Genomic DNA, 12,069 nt, shown 5'->3' on the forward strand with positions numbered 1-12,069 from the left:
CATGCCCCTTACCCTGTTCTCACACACACACAGAGAGAGCTGTCTGAGACCTGGGGTCTGCTCTGCTCTCTACTACACCATGCCCCTTACCCTGCTCACACACACACACAGAGAGAGCTGTCTGAGACCTGGGGTCTGCTCTGCTCTCTACTACACTATGCCCCTTACCCTGCTCACACACACACACAGAGAGAGCTGTCTGAGACCTGGGGTCTGCTCTGCTCTCTACTACACCATGCCCCTTACCCTGCTCACACACACACACAGAGAGAGAGCTGTCTGAGACCTGGGGTCTGCTCTGCTCTCTACTACACCATGCCCCTTACCCTGCTCACACACACACACAGAGAGAGCTGTCTGAGACCTGGGGTCTGCTCTGCTCTCTACTACACCATGCCCCTTACCCTGTTCTCACACACACAGAGAGAGCTGTCTGAGACCTGGGGTCTGCTCTGCTCTCTACTACACCATGCCCCTTACCCTGCTCACACACACACACAGAGAGAGCTGTCTGAGACCTGGGGTCTGCTCTGCTCTCTACTACACCATGCCCCTTACCCTGCTCACACACACACAGAGAGAGAGCTGTCTGAGACCTGGGGTCTGCTCTGCTCTCTACTACACCATGCCCCTTACCCTGCTCACACACATACACAGAGAGAGAGCTGTCTGAGACCTGGGGTCTGCTCTGCTCTCTACTACACCATGCCCCTTACCCTGCTCACACACACACACAGAGAGAGAGCTGTCTGAGACCTGGGGTCTGCTCTGCTCTCTACTACACCACGCCCCTTACCCTGCTCACACACACACACACAGAGAGAGCTGTCTGAGACCTGGGGTCTGCTCTGCTCTCTACTACACCATGCCCCTTACCCTGCTCACACACACACACAGAGAGAGCTGTCTGAGACCTGGGGTCTGCTCTGCTCTCTACTACACCATGCCCCTTACCCTGCTCACACACACACACACAGAGAGCTGTCTGAGACCTGGGGTCTGCTCTGCTCTCTACTACACCATGCCCCTTACCCTGCTCATACACACACAGAGAGAGAGAGCTGTCTGAGACCTGGGGTCTGCTCTGCTCTCTACTACACCATGCCCCTTACCCTGCTCTCACACACACACAGAGAGAGCTGTCTGAGACCTGGGGTCTGCTCTGCTCTCTACTACACCATGCCCCTTACCATGCTCACAAAAACACGCACGCACACACACACACACACACACACACACACACACACACACACTTTCTCTCTTTTGTTCTCTCTATATCTCACTCACTCACACTCACCCACAGAGAGAGGAGAGGGAGCAGAGTTCATAGTGCCCACCAATACTCCAAACACACACACAACTCCTGAATACTCCAAACACACACACACCACTAAAACACAACTCCTGAATCCAAGATGGCGTAGCAGTCGGACGTGTGTTTTGTCTTGTCCCGTCCTGTATAGTGCTGAATATACTCTCCTGCAACCCGCATCACCCAATGTGGTACGGATCTGCTTTTTCTATACTTTAGAATCGGAACCCTCATCAGAAGCTAGCCGCTAACTAGCTACTAGCTAGCCACTGCTAGCGGTCTTCAACGCTAACTAGGACACCAGCGACATCTACCCAAAGCATATCAGACTGCTTTTCTCTACCACATCTCCGTTCCTACCGCAAGCTCTGAACCTTTATACCGGATCATCGTAAATAGCTAGCTGCAATCCGAGTGGCTACTCCTGGCTAACGTCTCTGTCCCAGAGCAAGCACCAGTTAGCCTGGAGCTAGCCTCGAGCTAAGCCCATCTCCCGACTAGCCGAAGAGGTCCAAAAATACCTAATTTGCCAATTGGCCTGGACCCTCTACTGACCCTCTACTGCCGACACGGAGCCCCGCCGATCCATCACGACTGGTCCGCCGACATAATCGTCCGAGGGGTTTCAACAGGCTTTTCCGCTGCGACATCGCCAAAGATCCATCTGCTGGCCAGGCCCGCGAGCTTTCTGAATCGCTGTATCTCCAGCTCACCGCATGAAGAGGAATAAACAGACTCACCCCATCGCGACGTCCCCAAAGGTTAACTCTCTAGCCCTCGCTATCTCCTGCTTGCTAATTCGGCCTGCTAACGGCTAGCTTGTCAAGCTCCGGTCCGCTAACTGCTACCTTGTCTAGCTCGGGCCTACGAACTGTTAGCTTGTTAGCACAGGCCTGCTAACCGTCTGAACCACCGTCCCAATCACTCTCTGACCCCATTTACTTTCTATCTCTTTTTGATTTTTAATTTGTTTATACCTTCCGGAAACCTGCCTCACCCAATGTGATACGGAATCGCTATTACTTTTACTCTTATTTTCATTTTTATGACACACTCAAGAACCTCCAGACGCTAACCAGCTAACTAGCTACAAGCTAGTTAGTCATTGTTAGTTTTTTTTTTTTTAAACCTGGATAACACTCGCCAGCCCAGCCCCCCTGCCCATCCACCGCTGCCCCCTGGACACTGATCTCTTGGCTACATAGCTGACGCACGCTGGACTGTCCATTAATCACGGTACTCCTTTCTGCTTGTTTGTCCTACCCGTCGGCCCCGTTGCCTAGTCAACGCCATTTTACCTGCTGTTTGTTGTGCTAGCGGATTAGCCTCGCCTACTGTTTTTAGCTAGCTTTCCAAATTCAACACCTGTGATTACTGTATGCCTCGCTGTATGTCTCTCTCGGATGTCAATATGCCTTGTATACTGTTGTTCAGGTTAGTTATAATTGTTTTAGTTCACTATGGAGCCCCTAGACCCACTCTGCATATCCCTGTTACCTCCTTTGTCCCACCTCCCACACATGCGGTGACCTCACCCATTACAACCAGCATGTCCAGAGATACAACCTGTCTCATCATCACCCAGTGCCTGGGCTTACCTCCGCTGTACCCGCACCCCACCATACCCCTGTCTGCGCATTATGCCCTGAATATATTCTACCATGCCCAGAAACCTGCTCCTCTTATCCTCTGCCCCCAACGCTCTAGGCGACCAGTTTTGATAGCCTTTAGCCGCACCCTCATACTACTCCTTCTCTGTTCTGCGGGTGATGTGGAGGTAAACCCAGGCCCTGCATGTCCCCAGGTACCCTCATTTGTTGACTTCTGTGATCGAAAAAGCCTTGGTTTTATGCATGTCAACATCAGAAGCCTCCTCCCTAAGTTTGTTTTACTCACTGCTTTAGCACACTCTGCTAACCCTGATGTCCTTGCCGTGTCTGAATCCTGGCTCAGGAAGGCCACCAAAAATTCAGAGATTTCCATACCCAACTATAACATCTTCCGTCAAGATAGAACTACCAAAGGGGGCGGAGTTGCAGTCTACTGCAGAGATAGCCTGCAAAGTAATGTCATACTTTCCAGGTCCATACCCAAACAGTTCGAACTACTAATTTTGAAAATTAACCTCTCCAGAAATAAGTCTCTCACTGTTGCCGCCTGCTACCGGCCACCCTCAGCTCCCAGCTGTGCCCTGGACACCATTTGTGAATTGATCGCCCCCCATCTAGCCTCAGAGTTTGTTCTGTTAGGTGACCTAAACTGGGATATGCTTAACACCCCGGCAGTCCTACAATGTAAGCTAGATGCCCTCAATCTCACTCAAATCATCAAGGAACCCACCAGGTACAACCCTAACTCTGTAAACAAGGGCACCCTCATAGACGTCATCCTGACCAACTGGCCCTCCAAATACACCTCCGCTGTCTTCAACCAGGATCTCAGCGATCACTGCCTCATTGCCTGTATCCGCCACGGAGCCGCAGTCAAACGACCACCCCTCATCACTGTCAAACGCTCCCTAAAACACTTCTGTGAGCAGGCCTTTCTAATCGACCTGGCCCGGGTATCCTGGAAGGACATTGACCTCATCCCGTCAGTTGAGGATGCCTGGTCATTCTTTAAAAGTAACTTCCTCACCATTTTAGATAAGCATGCTCCATTCAAAAAATGCAGAACCAAGAACAGATACAGCCCTTGGTTCACTCCAGACCTGACTGCCCTCGACCAGCACAAAAACATCCTGTGGCGGACTGCAATAGCATCGAATAGCCCCTGTGATATGCAACTGTTCAGGGAAGTCAGGAACCAATACACGCAGTCAGTCAGGAAAGCTAAGGCCAGCTTCTTCAGGCAGAAGTTTGCATCCTGTAGCTCCAACTCCAAAAAGTTCTGGGACACTGTGAAGTCCATGGAAAACAAGAGCACCTCCTCCCAGCTGCCCACTGCACTGAGGCTAGGTAACACGGTCTCCACCGATAAATCCACGATTATCGAAAGCTTCAATAAGCACTTCTCAACGGCTGGCCATGCCTTCCGCCTGGCTACTCCAACCTCGGCCAACAGCTCCGCCCCCCCAGCTCCTCGCCCAAGCCTCTCCAGGTTCTCCTTTACCCAAATCCAGATAGCAGATGTTCTGAAAGAGCTGCAAAACCTAGACCCGTACAAATCAGCTGGGCTTGACAATCTGGACCCTCTATTTCTGAAACTATCTGCCGCCATTGTCGCAACCCCTATTACCAGCCTGTTCAACCTCTCTTTCATATCGTCTGAGATCCCCAAGGATTGGAAAGCTGCCGCAGTCATCCCCCTCTTCAAAGGGGGAGACACCCTGGACCCAAACTGCTATAGACCTATATCCATCCTGCCCTGCCTATCTAAGGTCTTCGAAAGCCAAGTCAACAAACAGGTCACTGACCATCTCGAATCCCACCGTACCTTCTCCGCTGTGCAATCTGGTTTCGAGCCGGTCACGGGTGCACCTCAGCCACGCTCAAGGTACTAAACGATATCATAACCGCCATCGATAAAAGACAGTACTGTGCAGCCGTCTTCATCGACCTCGCCAAGGCTTTCGACTCTGTCAATCATCATATTCTTATCGGCAGACTCAATAGCCTCGGTTTCTCGGATGACTGCCTTGCCTGGTTCACCAATTACTTTGCAGACAGAGTTCAGTGTGTAAAATCGGAGGGCATGCTGTCCGGTCCTCTGGCAGTCTCTATGGGGTGCCACAGGGTTCAATTCTCGGGCCGACTCTTTTCTCTGTATATATCAATGATGTTGCTCTTGCTGCGGCGATTCCCTGATCCACCTCTACGCAGACGACACCATTCTATATACTTTCGGCCCGTCATTGGACACTGTGCTATCTAACCTCCAAACGAGCTTCAATGCCATACAGCACTCCTTCCGTGGCCTCCAACTGCTCTTAAACGCGAGTAAAACCAAATGCATGCTTTTCAACCGATCGCTGCCTGCACCCGCATGCCCGACTAGCATCACCACCCTGGATGGTTCCGACCTTGAATATGTGGACATCTATAAGTACCTAGGTGTCTGGCTAGACTGCAAACTCTCCTTCCAGACTCACATCAAACATCTCCAATCGAAAATCAAATCAAGAGTCGGCTTTCTATTCCGCAACAAAGCCTCCTTCACTCACGCCGCCAAGCTTACCCTAGTAAAACTGACTATCCTACCGATCCTCGATTTCGGCGATGTCATCTACAAAATGGCTTCCAACACTCTACTCAGCAAACTGGATGCAGTCTATCATAGTGCCATCCGTTTTGTCACCAAAGCACCTTATACCACCCACCACTGCGACTTGTATGCTCTAGTCGGCTGGCCCTCGCTACATATTCGTCGCCAGACCCACTGGCTCCAGGTCATCTACAAGTCCATGCTAGGTAAAGCTCCGCCTTATCTCAGTTCACTGGTCACGATGGCAACACCCATCCGTAGCACACGCTCCAGCAGGTGTATCTCACTGATCATCCCTAAAGCCAACACCTCATTTGGCCGCCTTTCGTTCCAGTACTCTGCTGCCTGTGACTGGAACGAACTGCAAAAATCGCTGAAGTTGAGACTTTTATCTCCTCACCAACTTCAAACATCAGCTATCCGAGCAGCTAACCGATCGCTGCAGCTGTACATAGTCTATTGGTAAATAGCCCACCCATTTTCACCTACCTCATTCCCATACTGTTTTTATACTGTTTTTATTATTTATTTATTTACTTTTCTGCTCTTTTGCACACCAATATCTCTACCTGTACATGACCATCTGATCATTTATCACCCCAGTGTTAATCTGCAAAATTGTATTATTCGCCTACCTCCTCATGCCTTTTGCACACATTGTATATAGACTGCCCATTTTTTTTCTACTGTATTATTGACTTGTTAATTGTTTACTCCATGTGTAACTCTGTGTTGTCTGTTCACACTACTATGCTTTGTCTTGGCCAGGTCGCAGTTGCAAATGAGAACTTGTTCTCAACTAGCCTACCTGGTTAAATAAAGGTGTTCTCAACTAGCCTACCTGGTTAAATAAAGGTGAAATAAAAAATAAATAAAAAAATACTCCAAACACACATACCACTAAAACACAACTCCTGAATACTCCAAACACACACACCACTAAAACACAACTCCTGAATACTCCAAACACACACCACTAAAACACAACTCCTGAATACTCCAAACACACACCACTAAAACATAAGTGATGGTGATGAGGGAGGTGAAGGTGAGGGAGAAGGAGAAATGAGGCATTATCAGGCATTATTAGAAGCATGTCAGTTATCCAGTAAATGAACAGTGGTGAAATGTGATGCTCATACTAGTCATACAGATCAAATCTCCATAGTTAATCATAAAGCAGAGGGAATGGCTGAGGTGGCTGCCTTGGTGAGAGAAAGTGTTAGAGAACCACATGTAAATATTGCGGATTCCGGAGGAGAAATTGGCTAAATTTGCCACAGGAAAACATATTTTGGGTTGAAGATTCGAGGAGAAATGACAGAGGAGTGGATACTAAAGGTAACACATTTAAATTATATGACACAACACTCTCAGAAGGCCTTGGGGGTTTTAAATCATGAGACATTTTATGTGGGTTTTATTTTGAAATAAATGTAGATTTTATGTCGTCTGGAATAGGATTCTTGAATGGAAGGTTGGAGGGGTCACAAGGAATTAGTACAGGTGTTACCTAACCTAAAATGATCTGGGGTCATGAGGAATTAGTATAGGTGTTACCTAACCTAAAATGAACTGGGGTCACGAGGAATTAGTATAGGTGTTACCTAACCTAAAATGAACTGGGGTCACGAGGAATTAGTAGAGGTGTTACCTAACCTAAAATTAACTGGGGTCACGAGGAATTAGTATAGGTGTTACCTAACCTAAAATGAACTGGGGTCACGAGGAATCAGTATAAGTGTTACCTAACCTAAAATGAACTGGGGTCACGAGGAATCAGTATAGGTGTTACCTAACCTAAAATGAACTGGGGTCACGAGGAATTAGTAGAGGTGTTACCTAACCTAAAATGAACTGGGGTCACGAGGAATCAGTATAAGTGTTACCTAACCTAAAATGAACTGGGGTCACGAGGAATTAGTATAGGTGTTACCTAACCTAAAATGAACTGGGGTCACAAGGAATAAGTATAGGTGTTACCTAACCTAAAATGAACTGGGGTCACGAGGAATTTGAATAGGTGTTACCAAACCTAAAATGAACTGGGGTCACAAGGAATAAGTATAGGTGTTACCAAACCTAAAATGAACTGGGGTCACAAGGAATAAGTATAGGTGTTACCTAACCTAAAATGAACTGGGGTCACAAGGAATAAGTATAGGTGTTACCAAACCTAAAATGAACTGGGGTCACAAGGAATAAGTATAGGTGTTACCAAACCTAAAATGAACTGGGGTCACAAGGAATAAGTATAGGTGTTACCTAACCTAAAATGAACTGGGGTCACAAGGAATAAGTATAGGTGTTACCAAACCTAAAATGAACTGGGGTCACAAGGAATAAGTATAGGTGTTACCAAACCTAAAATGAACTGGGGTCACAAGGAATAAGTATAGGTGTTACCTAACCTAAAATGAACTGGGGTCACAAGGAATAAGTATAGGTGTTACCAAACCTAAAATGAACTGGGGTCACAAGGAATAAGTATAGGTGTTACCTAACCTAAAATGAACTGGGGTCATGAGGAATTTGTATAGGTGTTACCTAACCTAAAATGAACTTTTTTTTATTTTTATGTGGTGTGGTGGTTATGGAGAATCATGGGGAAAAGGAGACCTGTGAATCGTTAGACTCGGTGGAGAGATCATGTCGTTAACTAGCTTAACTTCTAATGGATTGTGATATATGTATTGTGATATATGTATTGTGATATATGGATTGTGATATACTGTATTGTGATATATGTATTGTGATATATGTATTGTGATATACTGTATTGTGATATACTGTATTGTGATATACTGTATTGTGATATATGTATTGTGATATACTGTATTGTGATATATGGATTGTGATATATGTATTGTGATATACTGTATTGTGATATATGTATTGTGATATACTGTATTGTGATATACTGTATTGTGATATACTGTATTGTGATATATGGATTGTGATATATGTATTGTGATATACTGTATTGTGATATATGTATTGTGATATACTGTATTGTGATATACTGTATTGTGATATATGTATTGTGATATACTGTATTGTGATATATGGATTGTGATATATGGATTGTGATATACTGTATTGTGATATATGTATTGTGATATATGTATTGTGATATACTGTATTGTGATATACTGTATTGTGATATATGTATTGTGATATACTGTATTGTGATATATGGATTGTGATATATGTATTGTGATATATGTATTGTGATATATATATTGTGATATACTGTATTGTGATATACTGTATTGTGATATACTGTATTGTGATATACTGTATTGTGATATATGTATTGTGATATATGTATTGTGATATATGTATTGTGATATATATATTGTGATATACTGTATTGTGATATACTGTATTGTGATATACTGTATTGTGATATATGTATTGTGATATATGTATTGTGATATACTGTATGTTTTGCTGATTTCACTTTGAGTTGTTGTTTTGATCCAAATTTCACCAGATTGGGATCCTGGAGTGGGAATTCTGTGAGGGGTTCGGGTGCTAACTTCATGATCTAGTAACTCTTCCTAGAGGTCACCAGTAGAATAAGGGGATATGGACTCATTTAGAAAAAGGTTTTAGCAGGAACATTATGTTATGCTTTTTGACATTTGTCTTCAAGATGTTACTAAGAAAAGCTTAAGGTCATAATTCGTCATATAGTCAATGTTTGTCTGAATTTCCTGAAACAGAAATGTAATGAACTTAACTGTTGTTGTGATCTGTGTTTTGTTGAGGTTATCATGGAAGGTGACGTCAGATCGTGTCTTCATGCATGGTAGGAATAATTTGACCATAGACAGTGTGTGTAAACCTCAAAACCCTTCCTCACCGGCTGAAGAAAGAGCGACAAAGGCGCTCAATGAGAGACGGTGACTTTTACCACTTCTATCTGTAGTCCATAAACCAGGAACAGAGTGCTGAGAGTCCGTGTGGAGTGAGTGTGGAGAGACAGAACAAGTTCAGGTGAGATCTGTCTGAGTCCATAAACCAGGAACAGAGTGCTGAGAGTCCGTGTGGAGTGAGTGTGGAGAGACAGAACAAGTTCAGGTGAGAGACTTGTGTACGTGGGAGAAACCGGAGTATCTCCTTGGATATTAAAATCGGGACATTATCAAGGGCCATGAAATGTGACAGGCAAAAGTGACATGTGCCGTTGGGAAAATGAACTGTAAACGATATCTGAAGAAGACAGGCTGGAATGATAAGTGCCGGGTGAAGGAAAGGGGGGGGGGTGGTATACACCCTGCTAACTATTTAAACTAACATGCATTGAGGTACTGATCTGTCTTCACCAGGCCACTCATGACAGGAGAACAGGGACAAGGGGGGGCTGTAATGAGAAGAGTTATGACCGACAATAAAAGGTGGTTTATAAATGTATGTTCTATCAGGGATGATGTGGGCCAAGTTGATAATATAAATGTATGTTCTATCAGGGATGATGTGTGACAAGTTGATAATATAAATGTATGTTCTATCAGGGATGATGTGGGCCAAGTTGATAATATAAATGTATGTTCTAACAGGGATGATGTGGGCCAAGTTGATATTATAAATGTATGTTCTAACAGGGATGATGTGGGCCAAGTTGATAATATAAATGTATGTTCTAACAGGGATGATGTGGGCCAAGTTGATATTATAAATGTATGTTCTAACAGGGATGATGTGGGCCAAGTTGATAATATAAATGTATGTTCTAACAGGGATGATGTGGGCCAAGTTGATATTATAAATGTATGTTCTAACAGGGATGATGTGGGCCAAGTTGATAATATAAATGTTCTAACAGGGATGATGTGAGCCAAGTTGATAATATAAATGTATGTTCTAACAGGGATGATGTGGGCCAAGTTGATAATATAAATGTTCTAACAGGGATGATGTATAAATGTTCTAACAGGGATGATGTGGGCCAAGTTGATAATATAAATGTATGTTCTATCAGGGATGATGTGGGCCAAGTTGATAATATAAATGTTCTAACAGGGATGATGTGTGCCATGTTGATAATATAAATGTATGTTCTATCAGGGATGATGTGGGCCAAGTTGATAATATAAATGTTCTATCAGGGATGATGTGTGCCAAGTTGATAATATAAATGTATGTTCTATCAGGGATGATGTGGGCCAAGTTGATAATATAAATGTATGTTCTAACAGGGATGATGTGTGCCAAGTTGATAATATAAATGTATGTTCTAACAGGGATGATGTTGATAATATAAATGGCTAACAGGGATGTTGATAATATAAATGTTCTAACAGGGATGATGTGGGCCAAGTTGATAATATAAATGTAGGTTCTATCAGGGATGATGTGGGCCAAGTTGATAATATAAATGTATGTTCTATCAGGGATGATGTGTGCCAAGTTGATAATATAAATGTATGTTCTAACAGGGATGATGTGGGCCAAGTTGATAATATAAATGTATGTTCTAACAGGGATGATGTGGGCCAAGTTGATAATATAAATGTATGTTCTAACAGGGATGATGTGGGCCAAGTTGATAATATAAATGTATGTTCTAACAGGGATGATGTGGGCCAAGTTGATAATATAAATGTAGGTTCTATCAGGGATGATGTGAGTCAAGTTGATAATATAAATGTATGTTCTAACAGGGATGATGTGAGTCAAGTTGATAATATAAATGTATGTTCTAACAGGGATGATGTGGGCCAAGTTGATAAGCTGGAATTTGAGCCTCCGTCTCAGAGTAAGCATTGAGTTCAGTCACTCTACATTCGGGTTGGATCATTTATCAAATGTTTTAGTTGTGATTGGGATGCAGCGAGAGAGAAAGCACGATGAGGGGTGGGGTCTGCTGAAGCACGATGAGGGGTGGGGGTCCCTGATCACATTAATGTGGCAGAGAGAGAACTGCTGAAGCACGATGAGGGGTGGGGGGCCCTGATAACATTAATGTGGCAGAGAGAGAACTGCTGAAGCACGATGAGGGGTGGGGGTCCCTGATAACATTAATGTGGCCGAGAGAGTCTCCAGAAACGTATCTCTAAGTGTCGTCCCAGCATTGGTTTGAGAGACACAGATTAAGATCGTAGTGTCTCTCCTTGGGGGGGGTGGGGGGGGGGGGCATAGTTCTCACATGAAGTGAAGTCCAGCTGCATAACGGGTGAGTGAAGACACCATGACACAGGAAGCAGAGCGAGAGAGAGACTACAGTCCACTGTAAGACATACAGATGGGTTGGGGCTGGGAACTACTATCAACATCATAGTTGGTTTGGGGTTTAGCTGCTTTATGGGTTAATGCATCATATGATAGAGGATAGAGGGGTCATTGTACTGTGAACAACATGTTGAAGGTATTGATGTGAAAGCAGATACAGTGCTGAGTTCCCTCAAGAGGATGTCATGTGGGTTATGGATACGCCCTTGCATATCAGGTGACGTGCCAATCAGGGTTAGGGATACGCCCTTGCATATCAGCTGACGTGCCAATCAGGGTTAGGGATACGCACTTGCATATCAGCTGACGTGCCAATC

This window comes from Oncorhynchus nerka, linkage group LG27, assembly GCF_034236695.1.
Source record: "Oncorhynchus nerka isolate Pitt River linkage group LG27, Oner_Uvic_2.0, whole genome shotgun sequence".
Lineage (NCBI taxonomy): Eukaryota > Metazoa > Chordata > Actinopteri > Salmoniformes > Salmonidae > Oncorhynchus > Oncorhynchus nerka.